We start from the raw sequence: 27,203 nt of genomic DNA on the forward strand, positions 1-27,203 counted from the left end.
GAGAGGCAGTGGGAATAACTAAAGTCTACCGAGAAAGTCTTGACAAGGAGAATCTAGTGAAAAACCAATCTTTTGCTGAGAAAGTGATTGATACTATCCAGCTGGTCCATGATATTTGTTTAAGGCTACCCACGTGAAAAGAGTAGTATGAGTCCACAGTCCTTTTTTCACGATTCCAAATCCAGAGAGCTCTGAAAACCAAAAGTTTTATCATAAATTTGCAACCAACGTACTCAGCAGCAAAACCTGACCTAAACTGATGTAACACAGTGTGTAGACTCCATCACCTTAACCTGACTAGCCCTACATTTTGCTCTAGGCTTTGGGGAGGAGCCAAATAGACTATCTGGATACTGTCCTACCTTTCTAAAGTCCAAAAAATGCTTCATTCCAAAATACCTCTATCTCCAAGATTTTCTAAGAAGGGATTATAAACTTGTATTGTTATGGGCTTGAGGCTCTGTGGTCCAGTAGACAAATGGGAAATCCAAGAGCAGACTCAGTCAAGACCTTTGCATTATAAATATTTCATATATAGATGTTTAGGTTGATGGAATTACAGAAATACCCTCTTGTGTAGCCTGAGTCCAGATTTCAGTAGAGACCGCATGAAGTGAAAAAAAGCAAGGATTTGGAAGTCAGAAGGAGTGTGGGTTATTGTTAATGATCCATGTGGCCTGGAAAAGAGTTTTCTCCTCCCTGTACCTCATCAATAAAATGAAGGAATTGGACAAGCTGATCCCTAAGGACGCTTTCTGTTTTTGGATTCCATAGCTCTATGAACTACCTGTGGAAGGGATAAGGTGCTGGGTAGCAAGAAGCTCAAAATAAGCTTCCAGGTGGGAAAAGCAAGAACACGGTTGCATGTTCCAGTACATCAAAAGGAATTGAAATAACACAAGCTGGTCAACTGGGGTTCAGCTAATCATGCCACCATTTATGGGACTATTCACATACCCTCGGTGACTGGGTGATCAATACACCCAGGACCCTGGATGGTAACAGGCCTGGCACTGAGTGAGGCTGAGAAGAATCCCTGTTGTGCCGAGGCTGTGACATTGCATTCTGCTGAAATCAATTTGGCTCCGTTTCATGCGTACCTAGCAGATTTACCAGATTGTGAAAATGAATGTTTTCTATGCGCGTGGCTGATTTTTGCATGCATCTGTTCACTCATCTAAACCTTAGTTACATGCTGCTAGGAGAATGAAAGGCTATAATTTCTTCTTTTTGAAGCAAGAGTGGTAAAGGCACCATGATTTCTGCTTTACAATTCTGAGCCAAAACGCTGAACCACTTTTCTTCTTTTTGTCTCAGGACAAAAAAAAAAAAAAAAAAAAGTGATATAGCTGTCTTTTCTTCTGGATTTGCAAATGATCCTGACCTTAATGGGAGTTCAGTGCCTGAGAACATGGTCTTCAGAATATAAATATCCAGTGGAATGCAAACATGAGTATTTAACTATATCATTTTCATGTGACATTAATAAGCCCTTGCTGGCTTGTCACGTTTCCATTTTAGATGACAGTGCTTCCTTCAGATGTCAGTGGTCAAGTGCAAGAACAGTAATACTAGTATTTACTTAGTACTTTGCATTTCTGGGATGCTTTTATCGCCCTTAATTAGTAAACCACAATAATTTCTGCTCCATAGCTTAGTACTATAGTCTTCAGTATTCATGAGGACAATATGCTCTAGCGACTAATGAATAGGATGGACTTTTCAATCAATCAGACTCAGATTTGGGCTCTCACTTACTGGGTGTCTGACCCTTGGCAAGCCTCTGTGTCCTCATCTGTAAAATCAGGATAGTCACAGGCTTATCACACAGAGTGGGTATGAGGATTAAATCAGAATGTGCATGTTAATTGCATAAGCTAGTGCCTGGCTTATAAGTGCTCAATATATCTCACCTGTAAATTAGACAATGGCCACTTTGCTGTCCCCATGTCCTCCAGCTTCTGGAAAGCACACCATAACACAATAAACTATTTAAAATAGAACAATCCATAGGCTACTGTCATCGACCAAAGTCCCACCACTTTTCTAACTCCCCACCCCCTCTCTTTCTCAAACTGGTAGAACCTCTTCATTCTTCTTACTTTATTTAGCAGAGAAGTTTGGTTTTCTTTGTTTCACTCCTAGTCCATCCCAGCCTCACCCTCAGGGCAGTCTTAACACTAGCAACTAACCCAAACAATTTATTTCTTTTTAACTGAACAGAAGTAGTTCTTTTTACCCTTAGTCTTTCTGTGCTAACTATATTGGTGGTTGTTAAAATAATACTTTTTAGAAAGATAATTTCCTTCCTGATAATTCTGACGCTGGCCTTTAAGTTGCCGGTTCCTCCCTCTTCATCATGTAGATATTATGGGTTACCGCAAGCCCTGATTCAAGGGCTACCAAAGCCCTGGCGAAAGTAAGGCAAAAGTCACAGAGTCAGAAACAGAGACTGAACTCAGAGAATATGAATTGAGCCTCCTAGATGTTTCTTTATCCCAAAGAATAAAGGTTTCCCCTTTCAAATGTTAAAATAAAAGGTAGCTAGCGAGAGAGTAAGCCAGGGTGGGCCTCCTGAGGCACAGGTTTCTCCAGTGGCCTCAGGGACAGCATCCTACCTGGATTAATCCACTCTGCCTTTTGGGGAGGCACTTCAGACCTGATTGCTTGCCAGATCATTTAGGGTTACCCCATGGAACAGCTGTGAGGAGCAGCATTCCCAAGAATAAAGATACAGCTCGTTTGTGTGTGCATGTATATGAATGTGTTGTGTGTGTGGATGGTGTGTGTGTGTGTGTGTGTGGATAGTGTGGATGTGTGGATGATATATGTGTGGGGGTGGGTTTATACGGGTGTGCGTGTGTGTGTGTGTGGTATGTGTATAGGTGTGTAGATGGCATGTGGGTTGGTGCATATAGGTGTGTGTGTGTGTGTGTGTGTGTGTGTGTATCTGTGTGTGTTGTGCATGTGAGGAAATGGGCAGGCCTATAAAAAGTTCAGAGCAGGCCTATAAACAGAGCAGCCTGACAGCATTTATTATAGGTACAGTTTTCCATACTTAATTCAATAGTTTCTGAATTATAGTCAAAGAACATAACATAATGATTAGCTCAGTATTGTTATACCAAGTGCCTAAATGTTCAAGGCATTATACTGGTAGTCTCGGCAGGGGACAAAGAAGTACAAAATAGCAATTTATTTTTCTCATTGTCCAATCTAAGCTCTGGCTATAACTTTGATATTTAGCATAAACAGCATTCACCAAGCCCCACCAAGGACCAATAAGATCTAATGATTTATTCTTATTTGAACTGATTTATTCATCAAGCAAGAACATTTGACATGAGAAATGCCAAATTTAGGACAGATAGTTGTTTTCCAGGATGCAACCCCCAAATAATATTTTAATGTGCTTTTAATGTCTTTTCTTGAAAATGGCTCTCAATGACTATATGCTTACTTTTGTTGGTCACAACCACAGTGGATTTGGGTCTGAAAAGTTGGGCGAGGGCCTAGTAAAACAGAAGATAAACATGCCAACTCTTTTCTAGTGCCTTCTGGCTGGGATTTCAGAAAAAGTGGTAGGGGGTCTTAATGTATACTACAGGTAGGATTCGATTTTCCTCCTACCCACTGATAATGGGACAGTGCCTAAGCAAAGATGTGAGTGATACCTGAAATATAAAGGCCATGGGATTATGTAGGCATTTGCTCATTCTTTTTCAGCTCTTAGCCAAATTCTCTTGTTCCAGAATCTGGATTTATCCCTGGTAAGTATTTCCTTCCCAGGGATGATGATTTTCATTGAGAATGTAATGAGTTTCCTAAAAAGAATCAGATTGTATTGGGAGTCCTTAGATATAGAACAACAGTCTTTTGTTTAGATTTCAACACATAAAGTCTTTATCTTTAGTGTGTGTGTGTGTGTGTGTGTGTGTGTGTGTGTGTGAGAGAGAGAGAGAGAGAGAGAGTGTGTGAGAGAGAGAGAGAGAAAGAGAAAGAGAAAAAGAATAAATGAATGAATGAGAAATGAAAATGTAAGTACAAAGCCAAGAAAGGAAGACTGGCTTCCAGTTCTTGCCCTATCTGGTTACATGTGAGAATTTGTGTAACAGATACCAGCCAGCTGTTCACCAAAACCCACTTCTACTTCTTCCTGGCACACAGATGATAATTCCCAGCCTCCTTTGCAGTTACATATTGCCATGTGATTAAGTTCTGACCCACAGAATGTGGGTGGGAGTGATGTTTACTACTTCCAGCCCTCACCCATAAAAACTTTTCACTATCCACCATGTTCTTTCTCCTTGTCAATTGTTAATAGCCAGAGAGACACCTTGAAAGTTGTGGGTTAAAGATGATAGGGCCACTGGGGCACCTGGGTGGCTCAGTCGGTTAAGCATCCGACTTCGGCTCAGGTCATGGAGTTTGAGCCCCAGTTTGTGAATTTGAGCCCTGCATCAGGCTCCATGCTGGCATTGTGGAGCCTGCTTGGGATTCTCAGCTCTCTCCTCTCTCTCTGCCCCTCCCCTGCTCACACTTTCTCTCTCTCTCTCTCTCTCTCTCTCTCTCTCTCTCAATTAATTAATTAATTAATTAATTTTTAAAAAAGATGATAGAGCTACTGGCAGCCTGGGTCCCTGAAGACTGGGTGGAGCAGAAGGCAACCCCTGCCCCCACTCACAGATTAGATTCAACATGAACAAGACAAGAGCTGCTACTGTGTTAAGCCTCTATGATTGTAGGTTTTCTGTTCTACCAGCTCATATCACTGTAGCTAAAATGTGAAGTCATTTACCCTCTTCGGTTTCTATAGCTGTAAGGTAGGATTTGCTTTGTGCAAAGCTCCACTTAATCCACTTGAAATGTGCCATGTGTAAAAATGCTTTCCTTACCCAGTGTTCTTTTCTAGTCATTCCCCATGCATATTTACTTCGTTGCAGTAATAGTTTGAATGTAATTTTGTAGTTAGATATTTTTTACTTAACACAGCACAAGAATTTTTCCACATCACCGCAGTCTTCATAATTATAAATGTTAATGACTTCTTAATATTCTACCAAGCTGATGCACAAAAATTGTCTAAAACAAGTATGAGATGCTACTGTTATACCCTGCTTTGAGACAATCCAACTTATCAAAACGCTTAAATCAGGATGGTGAATGGTAAAGTTAAAGCAATGTTTGCTCATCAAAAGAATTCTCTACCAGGGATTTTTAAATAGCAAGTTCTTCTTGTGTTTCTTTGGTATAATTTAAATTACAAAAATGTAATACATCCTCAGCTACCTACTATACAATGCATGGCATTTGTGTTTTATTTTTTAATGTTTATTTATTTATTTTGGGTGAGAGAGTCTGCAGGAAAGGGGCAGAGAGAAAGGAAGAGCGAGAATCCCAAGCAGGCTCTGCAACATCAGTGCAGAGCCCAATGTAGGACTCGATCCCACGAACCATGAGATCATGATCTGAGCTGAGATCAAGACACGCTTAACCAACTGAGCCACCCAGGTGCCCCAGCACTTGTATTTTATATATGTAAATTTTGATATGCGGGTTCGGTGGCTGCTGGTTGCAGAGAATGCCAGCTTCCATAAAGCAGACCTGATCCAGGTGATCTCTGCTGCACGTCCAGCCTTCTCCACTGGCAATGGTATAACCAGGCACTGAAGATCCTGCAGGGGTTGGGGTGGGAGGGTGTTGCATTCACACTTATATTTGCATCTATTGTTTTTGCACGTTTGTGTTTTAAATATCTTGTCTTAACTGCAGAAAAATAGAATAATAAAAATGGGGAAAAAATCACTCAGATACTTACCACAGTAACAGTAGACATGCTGTTTCAATATTCTTTGTTTACTTGCCCATATGCACACAGAATATATACCTGGTCATATTTGAATACACTTTTGTTTCCTCCTTCGGTCATGTAACTCTCTACAGAGATCATTGCCATGTTGCTTCATAGTCTCAATATTAGAAAAAAAAAAACCCTCTGCACTATCTAAACTCTCCCCATTGGAGTAATTACTATAATAACTTGAAGAAACTTTAAGCCCAGAATTCAACATTTAGATCAAAATACCAACACAGAGATGCATGTATGTGCTAGCAAAAACATTCAGGTTTCTCGTGTTATATTAAGTCTTCTAAGAAAGGTTCCTTAGCATGTTGTTCCATTGTTTATGTACATTACTATACATGTTAATATGGCATAGAAGGAGAACATGAGCTGTATTATCTGTTACTGTGCAGTATCATTTATTGTAAAAATATACCCATGAGTGCTCATTCACTGCTAAATAATTAGTGTTTTAAATCCTTGACATAATGTAGAAAATACTTGGTGAGTTGTTACATAGGCAATTAAACTTTAAGAAGAATTTTTGAAGTGGAGCACCTTGGTGACTCCGTCGGTTGAGTGTCCCACTCTTGGTTTCGGCTCAGGTCATGATCTCAGTTCATGAGTTTGAGCTCCACGTAGGGCTCTGTACTAGCAGTACAGAGCTTGCTTGGGAATCTTTCTCTCTCTCTCTCTCTTTCTCTCTCTCTGCCCCTACCCCGCTCTTGCTCTATCTCAAAATAAACAAACATTAAAAAAAATTTTTTTTGAGGGAATTGATCGGGGTTTTGAGGCTGGCTGGGAACACAATACTGTTGTTTCCATTTACAGTGAGGGAATGTAAGCTCTCACTATTCAAAAACTTTTTCAGTCCATTTTCATCCAGCCATTTTCACAAATTGACTAGGTTTGGATATCAAAGGATGTCTGTATTTATCTGTATCCCTTAATAGGTTCTGAGCAACTTAAAGACGGTAACTATGACACATCCATCTAACACAGTGCCTGGCACTTAGTTGGTTTAATTCACATTATTCTGTAAATAAATGAATGAACAGATAAGCATATCTCTAACTGTTATTAGATAAGCATATCTCTAACTTTCATTTGCTGTGGGAAATTAGGCTTATTGCTCTTTGTGAAAGGCATAGCCAAGGAATTCTGGTGTGTGTTGCAAGGCATCACCAAGGCACTGTATGTGTGTGGTCAAAAGTGCTGCTGCCTTCTCCCCAGGTCTCTTAGGTCTGGCCTAGCTCAGTGGTGTTGAGATCAGACTCAGGAGGACCTAGTTTCCCTCACAGAAAGCACACTGCCTTTTTTCTCTTTTATGAATGGGCAATAAAAGTGAAAAATAAATCCTCAGCGAGCTTATATTCTTCTTTGAGAGCAAAAATGGCACCTCCATTTCCTGGGAAGATATGTCTCCATTGAGGGTTGGTGCCCGGAAATCAAGCAGGGACCCACATCATAACCAGGGAAAGTGTCTGTGGTACACTCCAATGATTCATGCCTCCTATATCCACACCCTTGTGTAGTCCCCTCCCGCATTGATTCTGGTTTAGGCCAGGTGACTTGCATAGGCCTATAGATCACATTGGGGAATTGCCCTTCCGGAACTCTGCCATCTCATGCAGGATCCCTAGCTCTCCTGTTGGAGAGCCCACACTACAGTCCCACACTAACAGTGATACCCCACACTAACAGTCGGGTGAGTGGGGTCATCTTAGATCATTCAACCCCAGACAAGCTGCCAGATAACTGGGTGCACATAAGCAGCCCCCAGTGAGACCAGCAGAACCACCCAGGTGAGTCAGTGCAAATTCTGACCCATAGAACCATGAGCAAATAAAATGGTTATGGTTTTAAGCCACTAAGTTTTGTGGTAATATATCTCACTAATACAAGGTCCACACTGTCAAGTCCAAATGAGTAGATAAGAATGTAAACGGGGCGCCTGGGTGGCTCAGTTAAGTGTACCACTTTGGCTCAGGTCGTGATCTCACGGTTTGTGGGTTTGAGCCCCGTGTCAGGCTCTGTGCTGAGAGCTCAGAGCCTGAAGCCTGCTTTGGGTTCTGTGTCTCCCTCTCTCTCTGCCCCTCCCCCACTCATGCGCGCGCGCGCGCGCGCGCTCTCTCTCAAAAATAAACAAACATTAAAAACAATTTTTTTAAATAAACATTAAAAAAAGGTTTTTTAAAGAACGTAAACAGGAAGGCAAAGCAGCAGAACTAGTCCCTAGGTGGCTTAAAACTGGGACAGGATCAGGGGCATGAAAGAAGTCAAAGAAGTGGTTCAAAAGTAGGACTGAGACTTACTCATGACACCGGAAGATCCCTCCGGTTTGTGTTGGTCATTGGCAGGAGCAGGCATGGTGACTTAAGAGTCATGCTCAACAAGATCAAGTACAACACATCCACAAATGAGCCCAATGGGCCTTAGTAAGTGGTGATTGTGGCTTTGTGTTGATCGGCTCTATTTGCTGTAGTCCAGTTTCCATTCAGACAAATGGCACATGACTGCAGTGAAATGAGAAGTAAGGTACGGTCAGTGTGCTCAGAGAGCGAGGTCTTAGTTCTGACCTTATTAACATTATGCCCTGTGCCCTACCCACTACACAACTGTGGCCCAAAGTACTGAGGAGTCAGGAAAACATAGCTGATTTAGGGGTTTCCTTTCTGCTACAATAAAGCTCAGAAAGAAAATCCGCCATTCCTGCCCCTCCCCAGGCCTTACTCCCTAGAAAAAAATCACTTTCAAATTTTCTAACTTTCTTACTACTTCTAAATAGCATGTTTATACTGTGATTTCTTCATTTTTCAATTTTAAATATTATCAATTGACTTCTTTTTATGTAAGATGAGGATTGAGCTCTCTCACCTCTCTCTCTTATCCCCATCCTCCCAATATAAGTATATTTTAGGACTAGATCAATATTTAAGGTTTACCTAATATGGTTTACTGTGATTATATTTGCTTTCTTGTTCTTGAAATTAATAATTTCCTTGGTTCTACTTATTTATCAAAAAAATGTTTATTAACCCAAGTCCGTAGCTCACGTTAAGGATTCACTCTCAATCTTGTACAGTTTATGGGTTTTGACAACTGCTTAATGTCATATATCTACCATTACAGTATCATACAAAATAGTTTTATTACTCTAAAAATCCCCTCTGCTCTGCCTGTTTCAGTCTTTTCTAGTGATCCCCTGGGAACCACTGATCTTTTTACTGTCTCCATAATTTTGCCTTTTCCAGAATGTCAAATAGTCAGAATCATATAGTGTATAGACTTTTCAGACTGGCTTCTTTCACTTAGCGTTAATGCATTTAGGATTCCTTCATATCTTTTTTGTGGCTTGATCTTCTTTTTATTGCTGACTAGTATTCCATTGTATGAGTGCCACAGTTCATCTCTTCGCCTATTGAATTTGCTGTGTCTTCTAGATGTCTCTCGCTAATTCAGTCCCAAACTCCACCAGAGCCATCATCCCTTCTCCGATATGTGTTGGCTGCCTACTAACTTGTTATCTGGTAGCTGCCTTCCCTGTCATCCTGGGAAGTCCTTTGGCCTAATTTCTGAGTTGGATTTTATGTTTATTGGATCTCATGTCTTTTTTTTTTTTCTTGGTTTATTCCCTCATTTTAAGGGAGTACATCCTCTAGTAACTTCCTTAGGAAAGGATGCATGGGAGATAATTTACCAAAAAATGTTGACACGTCTGCAAGTGTTTATTATACTCTTATAGATCAGACTTTTCTAGACTTAAGTCCTAAGAGGAAAGCTAGTTGTTTTACTGATGGCTTAGTATAAGCATGCTATTAAGAGGTTCCTGAATAGTTAACATTTCAACTTTTATGTCTTTGGTCTAGGTTTTTTCTTTTCTTTTTTCTTTTTTCTTTTTTTTTTTTTTACTAGTTTGAAAACTATCTAATAGCCCCCACCTAATCCTGTTGTAAAATAGTTTACACTGGCCACACTTTGTTAATTGAACGTTAGAAATATTGACCTCTGTGAAGAGATCTATGTTCCATCATAAGAACGGTTATGTTCTCTTATTAATATTTCTCTCTCTGCTTTTGGATTGAAACAGTACAGAATAATTAGAGACTTTTTTGGCAAATAAAACAGTCAATAGTTGGAAAGGTATGTTTTAGTGAAGATTGTTTATAAACACACCTCTTACTGCCAAGAACTTAAAGTCTAATTAATGAGCATCGGCCTTTCCTCTTCTCTCACTTGCTTTCATTTTCTTTCATTTACACACACTTACACACTCCTTATTCTCTTGCTTTCCCTTTTCCTCTTTATCTCAGTCTGTACAAGTTTGTGTATAAAATTGGCTTCCCTTCTAGCTGTTTTGTCCCTGCGCTCCATCAAAAAATATTTTCTGCATCTCTAATTTCATCAAGATATGCCTGACTGAGAATGTCAAAACCACTGAGCAGAAGTGTTTAATCCAAAGTTGGCTCTGCCGGTGATGATCAGCTGAGGAAACAACCTCGAATTTTTTCTTAATTACTTGTTAGGACGTTAAGTTTTCACTTTATGGAATAGATCCACATCCTGCTTCTCATTCCCTGCTCTTTATTGTGCAGAGCCCTCCCACTGATTTCCAATAGAGAGAGCTCTCTGCACCCACGAAACACACATGGAAGGGAAAAGGGTACCTTGGCCATCTGTAGAAATAATAACTTCAATGGTTTTCCGTAAGCAGAGAGTCACTTGATTTGTTGGCCAGTCAGATTCTGGCCACCTTTATGTAATTCCATAAACTAGGGTTTGAGGTTGAACTGGTCACCAGCAAGCCCCAGAACAGCCCAGGGTGTAGCCAGGAGCAGAAGACTGCAGTTCCAGTCCCCGCTGAGCAGTCTGATGGCCATATCAGATCAGGAAGGGCTGCTAATCTTTCCAAGCCTTTTATGGCATCATCTGTAAAATGGGGGTGATGCCATCAACCTTTTAGTCTGAAGGATACAAAAATAAAATGAGTATATGTGAAAGCACTTTATAAATGATAAAGTGTCATGTGAATGTTACTTATCATCTGACCTCAGAGATAAGAATTAAAACGATATTATTTCTGTTGCAATTTTTTTTTCCTTTTGGTTTAGTCCTCTTTAGATGAAGGATGCTTCGTTGTTTAAACTATTTTATAAATATAAAATTTATGAAAAGAAGGATGCATAGTATAATTAGCAGGGAAGGAAGCTTATGTTTCTTTGGGATGAGAACCCCTGTGACTCACTGGTTGGCCCAATATAATACATTCATCATCACCTTTCATGTGGTTTACCCATGGGTTAGGAGCGCATCATGCTCAAAGGACACACTTAGTGGATATTTCAGAACAGCAGTCAGGGAAAGCATGTGCTAGGAACTGGTCAGGTGGGCAACACAGACAACCATTGCTATGTTGGCCATGGTTGGAACAACTGCTTTGGAGACACTGGTAGAACAGAACAGAAAGTATTAGAATAGGTGCTCTTCCTCCTCTCCATTTCAGCTTGTTTGCCATTCCCTTCTCTGTACGATATTTATACAAGGCTCAGAGTCTGCATCTTCTCCCAATGGATATCTGGTGAGGAAGACTTTAGAGCTGCAGATTGCTCGTGTATCATGCCTCATTTGATAAGGCGTGACTTGCAGGACCCTTCCAAAAGGAAGAAGGCAAATCTTTATGGGCTGAAGACATTGATTTTTTTTTTCACAGTTTAAAAGAAATCTGTGATGATCTGTTTTTTTGCATCAATTTGGTTAAGCTATAGTAAGTACCCAGTCATTTAATCAAACACAAATCTAGATGGTGCTGGGAAGATATTTTGTGGATATAGTTAACATCTCTAATCAGTTTACTTTATGTAAAGTAGATTACCCTGGGTAATGTAGATGGGTCCCATCCAATCAGTCGAAGGTCTCCTGGAGAAGAAATTCTGCCTTCAGGATTATAACATCAACTCTTGCCCAGGTTTCCAGTGTGCCAGCTTCCCTGGTGGATTTTGAATTTGTCAGTCCACAATCTTGTAAGCCAATTCCTTAAAATAAATCTGTCTGTCTATCTCTCTTCTGTTTCTCTGGAGATCCCTGACTGATACAGCTTTTCTCTATCCAGAGATTACCTTTCCTTTGACTCTGTTATAACCCAACTCTCAGCAATCCAGGATGTCAAATGTTTTATTTTCACTAGGAAAATCACTGCATTACTAGGACCACAAACCATGTAAATTAATTCCAAATTATAATCCAACTCTGATCTTAGAATCTACCGAACTTTGATATAGCTTAAGTACATACTTTTTCAATTCTTATTGATTTTACTTCATCAAAAGCCAGAAGTTCAAAACATCTGTATTCTAATCCCATATCTACTTTAGTTCTCATAACTCTACAGTCTCTGGTTATTCTCCAAATGGTCTCCCCAATGAACACATGCTCATCAGCAAAGACTCTCAACGTACTGGCAAGGTGGCAGCTGTGTCAGGGTGCCGAGGCAATAGATCTCAAGTTGTAAGCATTATGTTGCAAAGAAGTAGTCTTTCCTTTGACGCCAGACTTGAAAAGGTAGCGATCTCATAATTCAGGGTTTCAAGATCAGTCAGGAGTAAAAAATTCTTCCGTTTAAAGAGTTATTTTTATTTGCAGGGCCAGTCCCAGAATCCTTTACATACATTCTAGGCCCTTGATCTCCATGAATCACAAATGTTATGAACCTCACCTCTGGCCATTCCCAGGCAGACGAGTCGGGGTCTGGGTTCCGTGAGTCATTTATCACGGACTTCAGTTTTAAGCAGTTCCCAGTGGGATTACGTGTGAGCCTTTTCAATTGTCCGTGACTGTGTTCCGTATACACATATCGATCGCCCTCTCTAATTCCCAGACCTGGTGCCCTGCCCTTCTGTCTGGCTTGGGTGAAGCAGCATGGAGGCACCATGCTGGCCCCTGAGGGGTGGGGAAAGAACCTGGCGCCACTGAGCAGACGTCCCTTAATGGTAATCCTCCAGTGAGTCGGTGGCCTCCAAAGAGACCATGAGTGTGGCCTGTTGATGAGGAATGTAGTCATGGTCACACAAAAAAATCCCCAGTCTCTGCCTCAGGACCCCATGCATGGCCCATCATCCCTGCTGCAGAAAGAAACTGGACAGGACCTCCCCTTAGGAGCCTGTCAGCCCTCGTCACTAATCAGCCCAGGGGCTACTCAGAATGACTGGAGGCACTCACTTCCACCCCCCCGCCAATTGCACTGCCCGCTCTCAGCCCCTGCCACCTGGGGAGCCCCACACCAGGCCAGGGCAATCAAGCTTGGCTTCTGCATGGCCGTGCAAATCTCACCATCAGCCAGACTCCTAAAATATTTATATTTATACATGCAGGGCTCAGACTTTCTTTCTACCCTAACAGGTAAGGACTGAGTATGGTTTGGAAAAGTTTGTTCATACCATGCGAGCAGACCTATCAGCAGCGGCTCACCTGGCCAGAAGGGCAGGGATCTCACCTACCAAAAGAGCTGAAAAGTTGGTCATTGTCATAATCCAGGCACTGAGGAAAATCATGTTAGTCTCGCTTTCCCTTTTATTCAGAGATTTGATTTCATTCATGCACAGGCAAAAGTCAAAATGCCTCTCCTGATGGATGCCCCTCTAGGGACTCGTTGCTGGCACATTGAAGGGTAGGTGAGCACAATATATGTATTTATTTTCAAAGATAGCATGACATCTTACCATAGAGCTTTTGTGTCTACCCATTCTCTCGAAGGACTGTTAGAAAACTAGATGGTTGGCAAGAAAATCTAGAGAAAGGGAGGGAGGCAGGAAGGTCCATATTTTCAGCTAAGATGGATGGGTACATTCAAGCCTCAATTAGCAATTGTCCCCAAATATTCAGAAAATACCTTAGACTGGGGTTTTCTTTTCTTTTTTCTTTTCTATTCTTTTTTTTTTCTTTTTGACTGGAGTTTTCTGAGAGAAGATAGTGATAATTTGCCCATGTTAGTGATAGCTGTCCCCACAGAAAAAGTTCAGTTTATCTAAAAACTTAAGGTTTCACTAGCTTGTGCCTCTCATCAAATTGGCTTTGCATGCATGGGAATTATTTTAAGTACTCTTAAATGGTATCATTTCCTAGTTGCAAATTATTTGGGTGTATTTTGAAACTAATTAAAAGGGAAATGTCCTATTTTGTAAAGAGCAGCATTTCTACATTTAAAAAATCAGATGTTCTCAGTGGGGAGCAGGGTTTTATCTTTGTCTGTGTTGGCTATTGCTAAGTGCATCCCAGATTGAAAATCTAAATGAAATAACTACAAGGATTTACATGGGGGAAGTTTATATTGGAAAAGCAGGAGGGAGACACATATACATACATAATACATAGACGATTTATCTGTGATTTTAGAAAGCCTTTTCTTGTCACATTTTTTTTCTGTCTTGCTAGTTACTTGTTATTTCCCTGTGAGCATTACAAACATGGAGGGGTGCAGAGATGCCAGGCTCCATCATGGTGTCCAAAAATTGGCTTTGTACATATGCTAAATTAGAGACTGGCTGGCGGAAGCATTTCACAGATCCTGGATTGGCAGGGATTCCTCATGAAAGAAGACAGGGCCTCAAGCCCAAGGGACTCATTCTCCAGCCAGCAGTCATGCAACATGCTCCATCCAGCAATCCAAAACCCTTTTTAAAATAAATTCTGAATCTTCATCAGGAATCATGTCCAGCCCAGGTAACATAGCCCCCAAAAGTCTAGTCCCCTTTCCTGTTTCATGAGGAAGAGACTATATTGAATCTTGCATGGGCCAGAGCTGTGAGATTTATCACCAAAGGATCCAGATCATTTCAGTTGCCTCTAGCAGTGAATAGGCGCTACCCAGTGTTGAAGGAGGAAGGTAGGAATCTTATAGACAAACACCTTTCTGTTTTTGTCTTCCTTGGAAATAAACCGATGTGAAGGTTCTGATGGAGGAAGAGTTAACGCAGCGGAGAAATGTATTAGACAGCCGGAGCAGATAAGTCCATGCCAAAAGGCTCCACCATCTGGATCTTTCTCGCTTACTGTGTCAACCAGAAAATGCCTCTCTCACTTACAAGTAGCTGGTTGATAGTTTTAATGCTCCCAAGAGATATACTTTATTTTATGGACAACAATGAGTTTTAATTTAAAAAAACAGATTTTTTTTTTTTTATAGTTCTTGTCATGGACCTTGGGTTCCTGCTTAATATTAGAGCTGAGTACAGGAGAGGAAGTAAGGAGACTTATTTTCTAAGCCAAGAAGTGCTTCGGACTTAAATGATGACATGTGACAAGTTAAGGAACAGTTCTAAGTGGGGACATTAACTCCAGGTACTTTACCTTTCCTGTCAGGGTCCAGTGAAAAATTAAGAGTTGAACTCAGTGACCCTAGTCCCAATCAAGGCCCTAATGTGAAAGCTGGATCAGAGCCTTGCAGCCTTTTGGGTTCTGTCAATCCTTCACTGACCTGAGAGCAAGCTCTGTAAGCGCAAAGACCCTTGTCTGCCCATAGCACACTCAGTAAGCATCACTGAGTATATTCAGTGGGTTATATCTTAGTCAGTTCGAGCTGCTATAACAAGTACCATAGACTAGGTGGCTTGAACAGCAAACATTTATTTCTCATGGATCTGGGGACTCAGAAGTCCAAGATCAAGGGGTAAGACAGTTTGGTTCCTAGTAAGAGTCTATTTCCTAGTTCATAGATGTCTGTTTTCTTGACTTTTCCTCACATGACAGAGAGAAAGATAATCTCTCCTGGGTCTCTTCTTTTAAGGGCACGAATCCCATCCAAGGGATTCACCCTCATGACCTAATCACCTCCCAAAGGCTTTACCTCCAAATACCATCACATTGGAGGTTAGGGCTTCAATATACAGATTTGGGGGAGATACAAACATTCAGACCATAGGAGGTCGATTGTCTCATCAGATGGCACCAGTGAGGCCAACATCTCAAGAGGTGGAGCAAGCTTTGCATCACAACCTGTAGAGTGTGGGAAAGTGCTTAAATAGGCATCAGAAGACTTGGGCCGTAGTCCTAGCTCTGCCCCCATCATGTTGAGTGACCTCCAGTAATTTACTGATCACATTGTTTTATCTCATTTATTTCTATTTCTTTTATCTCATTATTTCTAAAGCAATTGGGTAATTGCTGAGCTTTCTTCAGCCCCAATATTGTATGATTTAAGCCTTAGCCAACTATCTAAAAAATACATTCTCTGGATGATGAAAGATATCTACTAGGCTTATGTGGAAAAAGCCAGCATTGTTGGTAGAAAGAATTTCTCCAGGCACACAGCCTAAAGACTGTGACTCAGAAGTACTATCTTGCTCTTTCCCTTAACCAGTGCTCTTTCAGTGGAGGTAGGCAGCAGAAAGGGAAAGAGTAGGCATGGATACACAGCATAAGTGGGGAGGCAGAATATGGCTCCAGACAGCACTATGGTCTACAATGTAGTATTTAGAGCTAGCCAAGGACAAAGAGATGGACTTTGAGGCATTCAAGCAGTTGTGGATGCCCCTCGGGCCAGAAATATTGCAGAGGGGAGTCGTAAGTGAGCTTAGAGTTGTCCCAGATCACCTCTGAGGTCTGTGCAACTCAACTACCCTGTGACTCTGACAGTACCAAGCCCTGTCCCCTGCCATACAATGGCACCCCAAGAGACCTTGCCAAGGACTTAAAGTAGTCCAGGCACTGTTCACCTCAACCGGGGTGGGGAGAGGAGGGAGGATGGAAAAGGGAGAAGTCACCTTTATTAACATATTTTCTAGTAGTACTTTTAAGGAATCATTCATTCTACTGTTCATGTTCATTTTCTTTGGTAGGTTTATTTTGGTTCAAAAAGTTGCTGTCTCAAGATATAAATAAATACACATCAGAAAACAGTATAATTAAGACAGTAGATTAGAGTAATATATCAAACATTTTTAGCTGATTGAAAACAAAGCTGTAAGAACTGACTTGACAAGGTACTGCTATCAAGAGTTTATCAACTTAGTTTTAACATCATATATCCAGTTCCCTCAGCAGTTCTAGTAAATGCAGTGGTGTGAAAAACAACACAGGCAATACTTGTGCACAGCATATCTGGTGTTGATGGCAAGTGTTAGACAAGTGTGGTTTCATTTGTTATTAACCGTGACTTAATAAAGTAATTGTACCGTGATCTCTTAGCTAACCTATAGTTCTTGGCTACCACAGCCCAATGCTTGTTGATTTCTGACTCTAAGAACTGGAAGTCTTTGGGGCATCTGACTGGCTCAGTCAGTAGAGCATGCAATTCTTGATCTCGGGGTTGTAGTTTCAAGCCCCATGATGGGTGTAGAGATTACTTAAAAACAAATAAATAAACTTAAAAATAAAGAACTGGAAGCCTTTTGGTGTTCACCCATCTGAAGATATTCATGCAAGTGTATTAAGGCATGTAATGATTAAAATAATATACCTCAGTTACCATAATGGAGTGAACTGTGCCTTCTCAAAAGCTACATCCATATCCTAATCCCCAGAACCCATAAATGGAACCTTATTTGGGAAAAGAGTCCTTAAGATGTAGTTAGGTTATTGAGATAAGATCCTCCTTGATCATCCAATGTCAAGAGTCCTTTCAAGTGACACACAGAGAAGGCCACATGGAGAGAGAGGCAGAGATGCAGCAACACACAGTGCAGCCAGCACAAGCTGGGAGCCGCCAGGAAGATTCTCCAGGGAGGGAAACTGTCCTGTTGACACCTCCAGTTCAAATATCTGCTTTCAGAACTGTGAGAGGGTAAACTCCTGTTGTTGGAAGCAACCAGAGTTTGTGGTAATTGGTTATGGCAGCCTTAGGAAACTAATACACCTCAGATGAGTATATTTCAAAGGATGGACATCATTAATTGGGAACTCTAATATCTCTTCTCCTATTAAATTCATAGTAGGTCTTACTGATAATAAAAAACAAAGAACACTGACTTACAACTTATTAGGGGCGCCTGGATGGCTCAGTTGGTTGAGCGTCCTGCTCTTGACTTTGGCTCAGGTCATGATCTCACAGTTGGTGGGTTTGAGCCCCACCTCAGGCTCTGCACTGACAGCATGGAGCCTGCTTGGGATTCTCTCACTCTCCTCTTTCTCTGCCTCTCCCCTGCTCATGATGTGCTCTCTCTCTCTCAAAATAAATAATTTGGTTCAAAAAGTTGCTGTCTCAAGACATAAATAAATACACATCAGAAAACAGTACAATTAAGACAGTAGATTAGGGTAATATATCAAACATTTTTAGCTGATTGAAAACAAAGCTGTAAGAACTGACTTGACAAAACCCTATTAATAATATTACTAATTAGGAATATTAGATCTCTTTTGAGATAAACATTTTTGCTCACGTAATAGCTGTCCATAAATTCCATCTTCTGAATGATCCACAGTTTTCTTAAGCTTTTTTAAAAATATTTTTAGTGGGGCGCCTGGGTGGCGCAGTCGGTTAAGCGTCCGACTTCAGCCAGGTCACGATCTCGCGGTCCGGGAGTTCGAGCCCCGCGTCGGGCTCTGGGCTGATGGCTCAGAGCCTGGAGCCTGTTTCCGATTCTGTGTCTCCCTCTCTCTCTCTGCCCCTCCCCCGTTCATGCTCTGTCTCTCTCTGTCCCAAAAATAAACGTTGAAAAAAAATTTTTTTAATAAAAAAAATATATACATATTTTTAGTGTTGGAGCACCTGGGTGGCTCAGTTGGTTAAGTGGCTGACTTTGACTCAGGGCCTGATCTTGCAGTTTGTGGGTTCGGAGCACCTGGGTGGCTCAGTTGGTTAAGTGGCTGACTTTGACTCAGGGCCTGATCTTGCAGTTTGTGGGTTCGAGCCCCACATTGGACTCTGTGCTGACAGCTCAGAGCCTGGAGCCTGCTTCAGATTCTGTATCTCCCCCTCTCTCTGCCCCTCCTTCACTCCTGCTCGCTCTCTCTCTCTCTCTCTCTCTCAAAAGTAAAAATATTTTTAATGTTTATTTATTTTTGAGAAAGTGTGAGTGGGGGAGGGGCAGAGAGACGGGTACAGAAGCTTTTAAACGGGCTCTGTGCTGACAACAGACTGCCCTATGCAGAGCTTGAACTCACAAGCTGTGAGATCATGACCTGAGCTAAAATCAAGAGTCAGACGCTTAACCAACTGAGCCACCCAGGCGCCCCTTAAGATTTTTTGTAGAAAGAAACACCCCATTATCAGACAAAGGGGCTTCATTTTGATATTCCTCCATCCTGGAGAAACCTGTTTCTGTGTCAGACACATACTCTTCAATAACCTCTCCATTTTAAACTGTTCCAGGCTCATAGAGTAATAGTACTAATAAAATTCTGCTGTTTTATTATACATTTATCAAATAGTCACCTATCTGGTCTTTTAGCCAGAATTCATTGGCCTTTTCTCAACAGCTATGTCTCAATACATCTTTTAACAACTATTCTCCAACATAAACTTCATTTCAAATTTAGAATATGATGTTAATCAGTTTACCAGTTCACAATTGAGGATGAACAATTTATAGTGTTTGTGACAATATTGGATTTATTAGCAAATGAGTGATTTTTTTAATAACAGCACATTGGTTTTTGCTTGCTTTTCACAATCCAGTTCAGTATCTGAGCAACTCTGCTTGATGATTCACTTCTGTTAGAAAAACTAGGAAAACATTCACCTTGTACTGGGTGTACTACCTATTTCTCCTTTCACATATTAAGATGATCTCTTGAAAGAACTTTAGACTCCACCGTTACCTTCAATTTCTTTTTCTTCTTATTTAAATACTTATTAAATACCTATACATGCTATCCAGGTAAAAGAAACCAACATTTGGAAGGGCCATTTCAGTAGATGGTAGTAAGGACTGACTTAGCTTAGGTGTGAGCCAGTATGTTCGGATTTATATAAAAACCAAGAGGGGCACCTGGGTGGCTCAGTCAGTTAAGTGTCTGACTTCAGCTCAGGTCATGATATCACATCTCATGAGTTCAAGTCCCACGTCAGGCTTTTGCTGACGGCTCAGAGCCTGGAGCCTGCTTCAGATTCTGTGTCTTTCCCTCTCTCTAGACCTCTCCCCCACTCACACCCTGTCTCTCTCTCTCCTCCAAAAACAAACATTAAAAAAAAAAAAAAACTGAAAAATATCCTGGAAAGGAAGTTTATTGTCAGACAGAATTCTCCAGTCCTGAAGTTACCTTCTAAGGGGAACCCAAGACTCATCCCTTAAGTGGATAGAGCAAGGTGGCTGTTTACTCCTTATCACAATGAAAATTAGGAGTGTAATTATAGAAAGAAAGCAGAATATCAGCAATGGCTCCATTTGATCACCAGTGGAGGTCAAGTAAATGTGAGATATGTCACCAAATCTATCAAAGAAAAGAGCTATGAGAGGGAAATTAAAAAATGAAAGAATTTCATTAAACAGTTTACATTTCTTTACTCCACCAGCTCCTATAGTTTAAAGGGAAAGGATTAAATAAGCCCCCAATGTTACATTGCATTAGAATCTTTGAGCTTCTGGGATGCCTGGGTGGCTCAGTCAGTTGAACATCTGACTTTGGCTCAGGTCATGATCTCATGGTTCATGGGTTCAAGCCCCATGTTAGGCTCTGTGCAGACAGCTCTAGAGCCTGGAGCCTGCTTGGGATTCTGTGTCTCCCTCTTCTGCCCCTCCCCTGCTCGTGTGCTCTCTCTCTCTCTCTCTCAAAAATAAACATTAATTTTTTAAAAATTTAGGCTCTTTGAGCTGCTACCGTAGCTACAAAATGGTCAGTCCAACTCCACAGTTCAGTATTAGAAAGTCAGTATGATCTTTCACTAAACTGTGTCCTCAGATCAGCATTTATCAAAAAAAAGGAAGTGTTTTTAATTTTCCTCGTGCTCTTTGTTCAGTTGTTTCAGAATTTTGATGGTCAAGAGGCATTATCTATTGAAATCCTAAACAAACACGTCTAAAATCAAATTAATCATCTATACTCTCTCTCTCTCTCTCTCTCTCTCTTTCTCTCTCTCCAAAATTCCACCTGTCGTTTCTGCTGGGTCTCCTCCCTCCATCTTTGGAACATGCCTCCCAACTCAACACACACACACACACAGCAATGAGAAAGGAATTTTCCAGTACCGGGAGAAGGACAGCCAGTCAATGCCCAGGGCTTAGAGGCTGGGAAGCCGGACTTTGTTGCAGAGCCTATCTTTATTGTTATGTCTTCCCAGACAGTCTGCCAGCTGCATGTGCAGGTGATTATTCTCCTGTGTAAACGTATAGGCTCAGCTACTGTAACAAAAAGACCCAAAGCTGCAGTGGCCCAAACCAAAAGAAGTTTATTTCTCTCTCACCTAACTGTTCAGAGGCAGGCAAGTGGTCCCGGTGGGTGGGCAGCCCTCTTCCTCCAGGCCATTGAGAGACCAAGTTGCTTCTGCCTTGTTGCTATGACACCTTAATCTATGAGGCTGAGACTCACTCCATACTGTGTTTGAGTTCCAGCCTATGAGATGGGAGAAGAGAAAGTAGAGGGCAGATGGCTTCCTTAAGGGATTAAACATTACACGCACCACTTCTGTTCCATTCACATTCTAGCTGTAAATGGGGCTGGGACATGTAGGATTTAAGACATAAAACTCAAAGGAAGAGGCAAGAATGGAAGCTGGGGCCAGGAGCAGTCTCTGCTACATCTGTACAGCCACCATGTGATGTCTGCCCTGTTGTATGTATGTGTCACCTTGTGTTGCAATTTTTCATATTCTGTTTTATTGCATTTTTTTTTTTTTTACTTAAGTCATGTCTATACCAGTGTGGGGCTCAGACTCATAATCCTGAGATCAAGAGTTGCATGCTCTTCCAGCTGAGCTAGTCAGGTACCCCAAGAAGGGTGCATTTTAAAATACTTTTAGTTGTGGTAAAAAAAAAAAATCACATAAAATATACCGTTGTAGCCATTTAAAGTGTACAGCTCAGTAGTTTTAAGTATATTCATATGGTTGTACAACCAATCTCCAGAATGTTTCATCTTGCAAAACTAGTTTTAAGTCCTCAAAATCCCAGTGCTTTAATATCCATTAATGCTTCTTTAATCTAGTTTATAGATGGTAGGCATTATCTGTTCTTTGATTATGCATAATTATATATTAGAAGTATGTGTAAAGGCTCATAATAAATTTCAGCTAACTTTTTAAAAACTTATCGTTCTGTACAAAATGACAAAGATTGAAATCTTACATATTTAAAACTACATAATACTTAAAATATTAGATATTTTTCATTTTTCTACCATAAAATACATACTAAGCTGAGACGTTAATCGAGCAGTATGTTTTTACTTCTACCCAAAAAGAAGTAATAAAGGTGTGTATTTCTATTATTTGAAAGAGGGGGTTCTCTTGAGGCAATTGACCAGAGGAGAGTTATGCAGAGAATGCTGAATGTCAAAGCCAGAAAGAAACTCAGAACCCATCTTGTCAGTTTAGAAACTGAGGCCCCGTACACCTCCCACTTTTATCTCAGGAATGCCTCCATCTGTGGTGTATTTTCCATGGCAGATAAAAATGAGTTGCCAAAAGAATAATTCTGAATATATATAATGTTATTTAGCTTTGGGAGAAAGTAAAGACTGACCTTTATGAGATGTGGTAATTTTTCCCATATTATTATAAGTTACTAAACATATAACATTTTTTTAATGTTTATTTTTTAGAGAGAGCATGTGTGTGTGCACAAGTGGGGGGAGGGGCAGAGAGCAAGAGAGACACAGAATCCAAAGCAGGCTCCAGGCTCTGAGCTGTCAGCATAGAGTCTGACATGGGGCTCGAACTCAAGAACAGTGAGATCATGCCCTGAGCTGAAGTCGGCCACTTAACCGACTGAGCCACCCGGGTGCCCTAAACATATAACATTCTTCAAACCCCTTTGAAAAACTGAAAAATTGGTATTCACAATGGCTGGATTTAAGAACACTATAATGTAAGCCATATTGTTAAGCAAATGGGTGAATATAAAGTTAGTGTAACATCCTAGCAAACCAACACTTTTTACCAACCTTCTTAGGAGTTAAATGTTTGGCCAGCCAGCCGGATGTCATACCCTCACAGGCTGGGCATATCATCCAGATGAAGAGCAGTGGGACCTCTATTTCGAGTTTAGAAAGAACGTTTGCCAAATCTGTCCAGAGGAGGGCAACTCAGCAGTGAGAGGAAGTTGAATCTGTATCATAGGCTTTCAGAGAGACAGCTATTAGAACTAGGAGTGTTAGAAGACCAAGCACTTAGGAAATACAGTAACCATCCTGAGACATTTATAGGACTGCCCCATGGCCATGCTTACACAAAAGCAGGGAAGTCACTTGCCAAGAGGATAGAAGGACATACTGCCCTGGACAGAGCTTCTTGGGGGTAACTTTGAAGACCCCTCCCAACTCTTTTTTTTTAACATTTTATTTATTTTTGAGAGACAGAGAGAGACAGTGTGAGCCAGGGAGGGGCACAGAGAGAGGGAGACAACTCTAAGACTGATTCTCTGTGATTCTTACTCTAGGACCTCAGTTACTGATCATGTTTACAAAATAGAAGAAAGAATCTGTCATACTTAAGAATGTGGCACCTGCTTCTTACTGCAAGAACCTAACAGACATGGAAAAAAAACAGCGTTGGTGTGTGTGCATGTGAGAGAGAGAGAGAGATAGATGGGGAGAGAGAGAGCATATGCAGGGCAAGCAGATTTCCCCATCTGACTCTCTAGGTAATCTTCCCAGATAGGGCAGCTGTTCTGTGCCCACCCTACCCTAGGAACTCTGAGGGCTTCAACTCATGGTTGGACTTGAATGAGTTTATCTCCTCTACCTGGTTATGGAGACAAGACTAATATGCCTAAGATGACAGAGAAACCAGGGGACATTCTGGAGCTCTTTTTCCTCACAGTCTTCCTTCTTTCATTTTCCTCCCTATCCCTTGCTCTCCTTTCTTTAAAATTAAAAAAAAAAATTAACTTACTATCTGTATGCCACTGCCTTAATCACAACCACTTCAAAAATGCACACAACCTGGTGTTCACTTCAGCAGCACATATACTAAAATTGGAATGATACAGAGAAGACTAGCAAGTCCCTGTATAAGGATGACACACAGATGTGTGAAGCACTCCCTATTTTTATGTCCTCAGTCCTGGCATGCCTCCGGAGCTGAAGGTCCACTCCAGTTCCTCCCATCAAGGCTGGGTGCCTCATGGCTACAAGGTTTCTCTTCCTCTATGGTACTCTCTATACTTTTCCCCTCCTCCCAATCAAAGCTCTGGCATGGGAACAAAAAATGCATACAACCCGAAAAAAGATCAAAACCTCTCGCTCCATCCTGCCTTCTTAGGCAAACAGCACCAAAGTAGCATTTGTTGCCAAAATACATTAAATGTGGCTTGAGAAATCAGCTTATACACAGTCCAAATTTAAATCTTTAAAATCATCCTCTTCCCTAGTCCAAAACAGCAACAGATGGGTAAAGGAAGAAACGGAATGTGGTCACATTTTATACCAGCAGTATAGACCTTTTCAGATTGCAGTAAGTCATTTGCCATCCACAACCTATGGTCTTCCATTCCTGCTGAGGCACGGATTCAAGATTCTGGGTTTGGGGTTTCTGAGTTGGAACAAAAACATTTAGCAGGTGGCTGTATATTTATTTTTTTTAAATCAGGCAGTGGTGAGTCTGGTACCCTGAAGACCACAGCACCCATAGGCAAGTAGACTCTAGATATTTAATATCTGATTTCATTCAAAATGAAAGTTCTAAGATTGGACAGGTGGACAGGCTGGCTCCCACTATCTGTGAGTAAATTTGGCCCCTTCGGGGATTCTCCTTAATGCCAGGAGACCAGCTCCCTGTGTTTTCTTTTCAGTTTGGCATTGTGGAACATAAGAACCACGAGACACGCTCCCTGTTACCATTTGGGTATAGTCCTGGTATGAGGACACTGGGTTATCGAAAACAGGTCAAGCTAGTATGAGCTCAGAACCAACCCCAAGTGAGTGGGCACCAGGAAATGGGAGTTTAAATTTGAATGGTCCTTTTTTAAAAAGTAGGTTTTGTATACACATTAAAATGAGCATATATTTTTTTTTAAATCTAACCTTTATTAACCATTTATATTACACCATTTTGAATCCTCACCAATCCCTGAGTCGGACATTATTATCATCCCCATTTTTCAGATGAGGAAACCGAGGCACAGTGAGGTTAAGGAACTGCCCGGTCTCTTACAGAGCCAGTTATTGGCACAGTTGGAACATAGACTTGCTGGATCCAGAGCTGGTTTAAAGGGAGACCATGAGAGTTGGAATTTCATGGCCAGTCCTTTGGAGCCTAAATGAGCGTGTAATTTGACCTAGCGTTTGCACTTCTAGGATGTATCCTAAGGGAATATTCAGACAAGTGCTCTGAAATGAATGTTCTGGGATATTCGTTACAGCTTTGTGTGTAATCTTTTCAGTATCAGGGCAAATGTCACCTCCTCAAAGAAGCTGTTTTGCTGCCCTACTCAAGTACCAATGCCCCCTAGCATGCTATCCTGGTACTAAATTCTGTCCTCTTGATAGCTCTTTCCACAGCCTGCAATTGTTTATTGGTTTACTCATTTATTAGTTGCTTTCCTAACTGGAATGTAAGTTCCATGTAGGCAGGGACCTGTTATCTCCATTACCTAAAATAGTACCTGGCACATAAACAGTATTCAGTAAATATGTGTTGGAAAAAATGAAAGAATTAATAGCAAAACATTGGGGAAATTTAAACTCTGAGCCATTAGGAGATTGATTAGGTAAATTATGGTATATCTATGCAATAGAATACTGTGCAGTCATAACAAATGATTGTGGAAATTTTCTCCTTCATAGAGATGTACTCTGCCTATTGTTGGGTGAAAAAAGCAGGGGAAGCATGTGTATTATGATCCCTGTACTGGTCAGGGCTCCTGGTAGCCAACCACAGAATCTACTCTATTAAGTTAGAGCAGAAAACAAAATAGTTTATTATGGGCTACTAGGTAAGTCACAGACCCTATGCGATGCAAGGAGGGATTCCACAGACAGGGCCCAGGATTGGGACCGTGACACTTGAGTTCTGCATCACCTCCACTGCTGACTCTCTGTGCAGTCTCTGAAAAAGTTAACTCTTGTAACCTCCATGTTCTTCAGGCAAACATGGATAATAAAACCTGCCCTGTCTACCCCTCAGGACTGCTGTGAGAGCAGATGAGATGCAGGCCCTTTGAAAAGTTAAAAAATGCACTCCATCAGGTGGAGCTGGCTGGCTCAGTTAAGAGCATGTGACTCTTGACTTCGGGGTCATGAGTTTGAGCCCCACATTGGGAATGGAGATTGTTTTTTTAAATAGATAAATGGAAAAAACCAATAGGGTATATAAAAAAAAAAGTTAAAAAAAAGAACTGTGTAACATTTACATCACTATTCCAAAAGACAAGAAATAACAAGTGTTGGCAAAGATGTGGAGAAAGAAACTCTTGTGCACTGTTGGTGGGAATGTAAATTGGTACAGCCACTGTGGAAACCAGTAAAGAGGGTCCTCAAAAAAATTAAAAATAGAAATACCATATAATCCAATAATTCCATTAATAAATTTGGGTATTTACCCAAAGAAAACAAAAACACTAATTTGAAAAGATACATACATTTCTGTTTATTGCAGCATTATTTACAATATAGAAACATGGAAACAACCTAAGTGTCCATTGATAGATGAATGGATAAAGAAGATAAGTGTGTGCATATGTGTGTGTATACACACACACACACACACACACACACACACACACACATACAATTGAATATTACACAGCCATAAAAAAGATGAGATCATGACATTTGTGACATGGATGGCCCCAGATGGTATTATGTGCTAAGTTAAATAAGTCAGACTGAGAAAGATAAATACCATATGACTTCACACATATGTGGAATCTGAGAAAAAATGAATAAACAAAAAGCAGAATCAGACCTGTAAATAGAACAAACTGATGGTTGCCAGAGGGAAGAGGAGTTGGGGATGGGCAAAATGGGTAAAGGGGAGTGGGAGATACAGGCTTCCAGTTCTGGAATGAATAAGTCACAGGAATAAAAGGCATAGCACAAGAAATACGGTCAATGATATTGTAATAGTGTTGTATGGGTGACAGGTGGCAGCCACACTGGTGGTGATAATGTATAGAGAAGCTGAATCACTATGTTGTACACCTGAAACTAATGTAGCATTACGTGTCAACTATGCTAAAATCTGAAGAAAAAAAGTTTACATCCTTGCTATCCAGTGATTCTGAATGTGTGAACATACATACTTCCTTCCAAAGCCATATTAGTCAGCACTGGG

At 40.9% G+C, this 27,203-nt stretch overlaps 1 protein-coding gene and 1 non-coding gene across 5 annotated transcripts in view; both read left to right on the forward strand.

The window, feature by feature from the left end:
• Window positions 1–27,203, forward strand: part of CLYBL (citramalyl-CoA lyase) — a 250,637-nt gene that overhangs the window by 174,050 nt on the left and 49,384 nt on the right. The gene's annotated exons all lie outside the window — the stretch shown is intronic.
• LOC115526227 lies at window positions 23,876–23,981 on the forward strand. The gene has a single exon (XR_003972575.1). It is a non-coding gene; the product is annotated as a U6 spliceosomal RNA (small nuclear RNA).

This window comes from Lynx canadensis, chromosome A1, assembly GCF_007474595.2.
Source record: "Lynx canadensis isolate LIC74 chromosome A1, mLynCan4.pri.v2, whole genome shotgun sequence".
Lineage (NCBI taxonomy): Eukaryota > Metazoa > Chordata > Mammalia > Carnivora > Felidae > Lynx > Lynx canadensis.